The sequence below is a fragment of the Muscardinus avellanarius genome, assembly GCF_963383645.1.
Source record: "Muscardinus avellanarius genome assembly, chromosome: 8".
Lineage (NCBI taxonomy): Eukaryota > Metazoa > Chordata > Mammalia > Rodentia > Gliridae > Muscardinus > Muscardinus avellanarius.
Window position 1 is genome coordinate 63,437,933 of NC_137794.1, and position 7,238 is coordinate 63,445,170.

A 7,238-nucleotide genomic window follows, 5' to 3' on the forward strand; every position below is an offset into this window, starting at 1 on the left:
AAATAGCCAAGAATGACAGCAGAAACTACCCTTTTTTCCCCCTAAGGTTGAAAGCTTTTATTCCTACCTGCAATCTAACTTGTACTTTTATAGCTGTGAACTTCATTGATACACTTGTTGGGGATTTTCTCAGATACAAACATAAAACTTAAGAGTTTTTACTGCTCCAGCCTATGGCCAGAGGTGTGAGTGCAGTCAAATAGTCTATCAGCCCTTCAAACAAAGAAAACTCTGCTCTTCTGTCAGGGAACCTTACACACCATGTTTGGCATATCACTCTGACACTCAGACTAAAAATGAACATGTTAGTCAACATTTAATTTTTCTAGATAAAAAAATATAATAGAAGTTCTGTTTTCCTTTACACACTTCAGTGGATTATCATGTTTCCACCCAAGAATCAACACACTCCAATGTGAAAGTCATTGCTTAGCAACTTATCATCTGAGTGTTCAACTCTGTTCCTCAGATATCTCGGTCTGTTTAACACTCTTAAGGCTATAATGTCCGTTGGTTCGTTTTATTTTACATGGCATCTGTTGAACCAGATCCAGGAAGAGTTCTAAAGTCATTTATACCATCCTGGAAACAAGCCATGTTGTCAGTTCCTGAAGGAGCAGTCATTTGTTTATTATCATATTTCTCTACCTTGGTACTATTGAGATATTAGGCTGCTTACCTCCTACTTGTCATGTATATTCGGGCTACCTCCTCACAACCCTGGCCTCTACCCAGTAGATGCCAGAAGCACCCCACTCCTGAGTTGTGACAACCCAAAACACCTGACATTATAAAGTGTCCTGGAGGTAAAATCACCCTCAGTTGAGAACCATTGTCCTAGAGGCTTCTGTTTGCAGTGTCAGCCATCACTCAAGTTATTCCCTCCAATTACATTATTGATTAGTTGTTAGAGGCACCTTATCTAACCACTTTTTTATTTTTGAGGTCAGCAGGACAGTGGCCTTTATTAATCTATTAGCAGTATGAGCTCCCTCTAATTCTTTAAACAGAAAGTAAAAATAAAAGCTGGGCATGGTGGCGTACGCTTGTAACCCTAGTACTTGGGAGGCTGAGACTGGAAGATTGCAGGTTCAAGGCCAGCCTCAGCAATTTAGTGAGGCTTTGAGCAACCTAGTGAGATCCTGTTTTCAAATAAGAAAATCAGTCTAGGGATGTAATTCAGGGGTAGAATGCCTCTGGTTTCAATTTCCAGAACTGGAAAAAAAAAAAGTAAAAACAAATTGTTGCCCCCTAAACACCTTTTCCCAAACAGACCAACATTCCAAAGAGAAGCCTGCCTTATTAGTATAACTAATATCCAGTAGGCTCTTAGGAACCAGAAGTTTGGCCCCATTATTTGATAGCAAGGAAAAGAAGCCTTCTTGAAATGGCTGATATTAAAGGGGATTCAAAATCTTCCACTGTGGATGGAAACCAAGTATTCATGACCAAAGGGAGCTTTGAACTTAAAAGGAGCCCCTGGCATGTGGGCCTAGCTTGTAGGCCCTGACCCCACATGATCTTGCCACCTCCAGCCCCGCAGCTCTCAATCTCCATTGCCCAGTATTCCTGTTACAGTTCTTGAGAGAGAGAACTTGACTGACCTCTAAGGACTTCTCAACCTATCCACTATCTACCTTGCTCTACTGAACCTATATCATGAAATCTATCCTAGGGCTCCGTGAACTTTCACTCTAGTAACAGCTCATAGTTTCTTTTGAGTCTGGATCTTCATACTGCAATTTCTTCTGCTAAACCACTCTTAGCCCCTCTAGCATCTGCCCAACTCTTACTTCCCCTTGCAAATTTCTCAGCTAGGGTGTCACACTCCCTCTGGAAAGCATCCTTAAAATCCCGAACTACTCCTCCCTTCACACCCCCAGACCACAGGTGCTCCTGCTCTGCACCTCTGCACCTTGCACTGCCCGGAGCAAAGCACACGCGACTTTATATTGCAATTATCTTCCTCACTAGAGTATCGACTCAGCATAGGGAGTGTGTTACTTACTCCCTGTTCCAGTTATGATGCCTGACTCATAGTGGGCACTTAGGTAATATGATTTTTAAAGGAATGAATACATGAACAACTGATTTGCGTCTTTCAGCTGTCCATAGGTCAGGAGGGCAGCTGCTACAAAGAGCTCTCAACATTGCCCTTTTCGGCTGTAGGTCTGGCCAGATTCATTTGAGTGGGATAGGGGTGGGAGGCAAAGACTGTCATCTATAATACAGGTTTTAACAACATGCATTAAATCTCATGTATCTAAATCAGTTTCAAGGAAGTACAGGAGAATTGTAGCAAAGATTAATAGTGAACTAAAACTATTCAGATTCTTCATATTTTAATAGTGGGTTTACGACTGATGATGAAATACTAGCAATACTTGAAGGATCTTTACTTTGTGGATATTTCTTCGGTGACTGTTCCACGGCTTTTCTTACACTTCAGTTCTAACTGTGGCTGCACATTGTCACCTGAAGTAAAGCCTGGGAATCAGGATTTTTAAAAGCTTCCCCAGATGTTTCTAATCAGCAACTCAGGTTCAAAACCCTATTTTACTTTTGCTTCTCAGGGTTTAGTCCATGAACAAATATCTGTGAGCCACAAGTCTCTTACAGATCTCTAGTATATTCCATTGATTCTGAAAATATAGCCTCCATACCAGTAGCATCAGCATCACCTTGAACTTGTTAAAATGCAACTTCTTCAGCCCAGCCTAGATCCACTGAATCAGAAACCGAGGCCAAAGAATCTGTTTTTAAAGGCCCACGCATTCCAATACATGCTAAGGTAAGAGAACTTGCAACTTACTGCATTTACAAAGCCCTGATCTAATACCCAGCCATGCAATTCATGTTGTATGTTACTCATGAGTTGGTTAACTATTTTTATGATGTATAAAAATTTATCAGAGACTTAAGATTTGCCAGAGTTAAGAAGTAGTGATTCCATCTGGGGAAGGATAGGAATAGTATGATCAATATAGTTTAAAAAAATGTGTTTCCAGAGCTGAGGATGTAGCTTAGTGATAAAGCAGTTGCTTAGCTTGTAACAGGCCATGGGTTTGATCCCAAGTACCACAAAACAAACAAACAAACAAAAATAGTTTCCTTAAGGGTGAGAGTAGTGTTGAGTGTGGCAGAGACCAATTTTAATGTTAGGGATAGAACTTTGATTTAGTTCCGTTGGTGGAAAAGTTCAAATGGTGTTAGAATAGCTGATGCGAAACATAATACAGACTTGATATTTCTTTATTTTCCATGTGTAGTCTTTATTTTTAATAAATACATATATTTAGACACATTGTTTAAATGGATGCATGTTTTATAAAATTTAAAACATTGAGCTCATTGATTGAGAGGACTTAATACTGCTTCTGTGCTTCCAAAGGAAGTACCCAATAGTAATGTTATTTTCAGTATATCCTCAAGATGATCCTTACTTGGAGAGAGAAATTCATTTAAGTAGGTAAATTATTGCCTTTGATCAGCCCTTTCTACCACTTTGCCCCTCAACCCTGGTCATTAAATTGGTTCTAGTCTAAATTTCTTCAGATTCATGTTCTCTTTTTGTAGTTCTCATTTCTTTGATATCGACAAGGTTAATATCTACCTTTCTTCCTTGAACTGAGGAACTGTTGTTAGCTCTTGTTCTCCCAGTAATTGTACTTCCAGCACAGCCCACAATCTGCATAATAAATGTGCTGAATGAACAAATATTGCGTTATATAGTCATATATGTTATGAGTAACAACGCATCATATTGTTTTTAAGTCTGTCTGAGAAGTAGAGGCAGACTATGGCCACTCCTACTTTCTTCTGTGTTTCTGAGGTATCAGGCTGTGCTAAATACTCTGTATGGCTCTTCTTATAATTTGTGCATTATTTGGAGATCTTCTATATCAAATAACTTGAGAACTTGCTAAAACATGAGATTTTCCAGTTACACTCCAGATCTACTCAATCACTTTTTGTTTTTGGGGTTTTTTTTTGGTGGTACTAGGGTTCCTGGAAACCCTTCTACCTCCGGGCTATACTCCCAGACCTGTTTTTATACTTTTTTATTTGGAAACAGGGTCTCTTAAGCCAGCGGGGCTGGCTTCGAACCTGCGTGATCCTCCTGTCTCTGCCTCCCAAGCGCGGGGATTACAAGCGTGCGCCACCACACTTGGCAATCACATTTTTTTTTTTTTTTACAGAGGAGTTGACATGATGTGAGACTACAGAACACCAATAAAAATAAATAAATAGATATCAATAAAAATATGTGTGTGTGTCCCTATGCAAAAAATTGATGTTTCTTGAAACAATTTTCAGTGGCAGTTAGACTGCTTTTTGTAGGGAGATATTTCAGAAGGGAAACAAATTTTTAATAGGTACCTGATATGTGCCCAACATTATGAGAAATGTCTTTGCTTGCTATCTTGATCTTTGAAACACTATTAGATGTGCCCACTTTTCTAATGATTTGAAGTCCAAAAGCAAATGATAGTATTATTACTGGTTTTTATAGGTGTATTCAGAGAATCACTAAAGTGTTAGAGCCAGAAGATAGCTCAGAGCATATTATTTATATTATTTTTACAAATTAAGACAGCAAAAATGGTGATTTAATCATTATTGCTAGATAGGTGGTTCTAAAACAAATATGCTTAACTTAAAATATATATAAAATGAGTCAGGCACACTTGAAATCCTAGTACTTGAGAGGCTGGGAGAGGAGGATTGTAGGCTCAAGACCAGCTTCAGCAATTTAGCGAGATTCTCAGCAACTTAGCAAGACTCTGTTTCAAAATAAAAAATTCAAAAAAGGGTTAGGATGTAGCTCAGAGGTAGAGTGACTCCTTATATTCTACCACAGTCAATCCCCAGTACCACCACCACAGCAAAATTATATATATATGTATGTATATATGTGTGTACATATATATGTAAGTGTGTGTGTGTGTGTGTGTATGTGTGTGTGTGTGTGTGTGTGTGTGTGTGTGTGTGTGTGTGTAGTGGAAAAACTCAGAGTCTGGAATACTGAGGTTGCAGTTGGGACAAACAAATTCCTTAGACAGAATTTTATTTTTTAAATTTTATTGGGGGGGGCACTAGAGATTGAACCCAGGGGCATTCTACCTCTGAGCTATACCCCCAGCTCTATTTTATTTTTATATGGAAACAGAGTCTTGCTAGGCTGATGAATGTCTCACTACTTTCTGAGATTGTTCTCAAAACTGTGATCCTCCTATCTCAGTCTCCCAAGTACTGAAATTACAGGTATTTGCCACTATGCCCAGCTCTTAGACAGAATTTTAAATGTTTACCTCTCAAATCTTTCAAAACCAGAAAAATGTTTCAATACCATACTTCGTATTCACATGGTCTAGTAAAATATAGCATCTGTATTTTGTTATATCAGTAGTTAAGGGTTTTCTTAGCTAGGCATGGTGGTGCATACGTGTAATCCCAGTTCTTGGGAGGCTGAGACAGGAGGATTACAGGTTCAAGGCAAGCCTCAGCTTCTTGGGCCCTTCACAACTTAGACCCTGTTTTAAAATAAAGAATAAAAAATAGGGCTGGAGGTGTAACTCGGGGGTATAATGCCCCTGGGTTCCATCCCCAGTACCACACATACACACAAAAATGACACAGGTTCTCACATAGTTCACATTTCCCATAAGTTATCAGAATTCCTTTATTCTATTTATAGACTCAGAAAAACTAGAATCCCTCTATCCAATTATATCAATGTCTTTTAGTTTGATTAAATCAACACCTTATATTTGGAGTTAATTGGGATAAATTTCTGAGTTTTCTAACAGCTTCTTCAAATTTCATGGTGAATCATACAAATCATCCCAACACAGAAGTATAACTGTATAAACTTTTCAATGGTGGTCTTTTGAACCACTGTCCATATAGATCTGTGGTTAAACTTTCTACAGCCTGGAAGTAGAAAGTTGGCACCAGCAAAGGGACCATGAACTTGCCATATTTGAGAAGACTGGCAGAGTTCTACTTTACATTGCTGCTAAGCAGAAAAAAGAAGCTGGAATCAGTTTCTTGTACCCAAGCAAATATCCCAGCTCTTTCACAATATCAGATAAAATGCTTAAGGCCACTAATATGGCTTCATCAACGGAAGAGCTGCTCGGCTGCTTGTTACTACATGACTGATGCTTGTAAAGCGTTTTAACCAGGGTCCTTGCAAAGCGTCAGCTTCAATTCTCTGATCACTTTACTGGTTGGTGAGCCTCAGTGGCAAGCCCAGCTCCCTTTTGTTTGAGATGTGCCCAGTGGGACCTGAGGACAGGCCAAAAGCCTAGCAAAAAGATCTAGAGATTTCATACCATAGCCTGAGTTCTTAGGTTTCCCAGGACTCTCTGGATATAGGAAGAGGAGATGTCTCTGTTTCAGTAGTTCCCAAGCCTAGCTGTTTATCAGCCATTGGAGAGCCTTAAAATTCTGTGTACCCTTCACCCAATTTCCCTAGTGCTTATATCTCATACAACTATTGTGCAATATTAAAACCAGGCAACTGACATTGTTTCCCATGTGTGGGATGTAATTTTATCATGTGACCAACAAAATGAAGAGTGAAGATACAGAACTTTTCCAACACCACAAAGACTTCCCCTGTGTTTCCCCTGGTCTTACCCATTCCTTCTATCCCTTATCTCCAACTCCTGATATTTGGCATATCCTTTGTTTTTGATAGCTTTATTGATATAAGACATGCATTTTTATACCAAGATCTGAAGTAGATGGGGAGAAAGCATACCATCTGTGGCACACTCTCGCCTGGTAAAGGCAGAGTGTGATAGGCATATGTGTTCTAGAGCCAGACTGTCTGGGTTGGAATCCTGGCTTTGTCCTGTCCTAGCTTCATGAACTCAGGAGAGAACTTCTTGGGGCCTCTATTTCTTCATCTGATAAACCACTGTATCTACTTCAGATGGTTGTGAAACCTTGGTGAATTAATTTGTATAAGGAACCTAGAAAGGGGCCTGGTAATGCTATAATTCCTGAACAAATACAAGTTCAATAAATTTAATACTTAGTAAATTACTGATGGATAACCTTCAGGGTGTGGTCTCAGAACTTGTACTTTAAAGGCTCTCCAATGACTGATAAACAGCTAGACTTGGGAACTACTTTCTCACTGGCCAGAATTCTATCTTGTGGCCACTTCTGGCTGTAAAGAAGGCTAGGAAACTATGTATTCCATTTTTATAGTCTATAGTAAAGGC